Here is a 778-nt window from a genome sequence, read left to right as displayed (position 1 = left end):
TTTGTTCACGGTAGATCCACAGCAGTTCCAGGGGACAGCCAGATCCCTCATAACAGCACAGGGGCTCACAATAGCAAAGGTATTGAAAGTCCTGGCTCCTGCTGACTCCAGCAGCTGTTTTGTGAGAATGCACACATAAACACCTCTGAAGTTCTGGACTTAGCACTGATTGGAAACCTACGCCCTGAGCAATCAACCCAATCCGGCTCCCAGACAATGAAGCAGAATGAAATAAACGTTGGAGCAGCAAAAACAAAATGTGTGTGCATGATTCATCTGGCTCAGCCCCATCTCCATCCCCATTACTGGCATTGTGACCAGCTGCTGGTGGCCAGGAGGCACTCGGGAAGCGAGCACCTCTTAGCAGGGCTCTGCACCCACTGGAACTCGGGGCAGGACACAAGGTACCTGGCTGCTGTCTTGTGCTGAGCACCTTCCCCAACCCTCCGACCCATTGATCACTTGGCCCAGAGACAGGCAAGAGGCATACAAGGAGTTGAGGCTGGATTTTTGTCCCTGGAGGCAGGCAGTCCTCGGTGCTCAAGCAGCTGAGCTGATCACAAGCTAGATGGAAGCACGTGCACCACCAAGACTCCAGGTGGAATCACCACAACCCCTCAATTTTGTGAAGTATAAAAAATGAGTGTGATGTTTGGCATCTCCTGCTCTAAGCAGAGAGGGGGAAGTTTAGGCCACAAAGAAATCAACACGTTTTGTACGAAGGTTATTTTTTTCCCTGCCTTTAAATTCTCCTGGAAGACAGCCACCTCCCTCCAAA

This window comes from Fulmarus glacialis, unplaced genomic scaffold (assembly GCF_000690835.1).
Source record: "Fulmarus glacialis isolate BGI_N327 unplaced genomic scaffold, ASM69083v1 scaffold7709, whole genome shotgun sequence".
NCBI classification, from domain to species: domain Eukaryota; kingdom Metazoa; phylum Chordata; class Aves; order Procellariiformes; family Procellariidae; genus Fulmarus; species Fulmarus glacialis.
The sequence above is the reverse complement of the archived record's forward strand: the minus strand, read 5'-3'. Positions refer to the sequence as shown.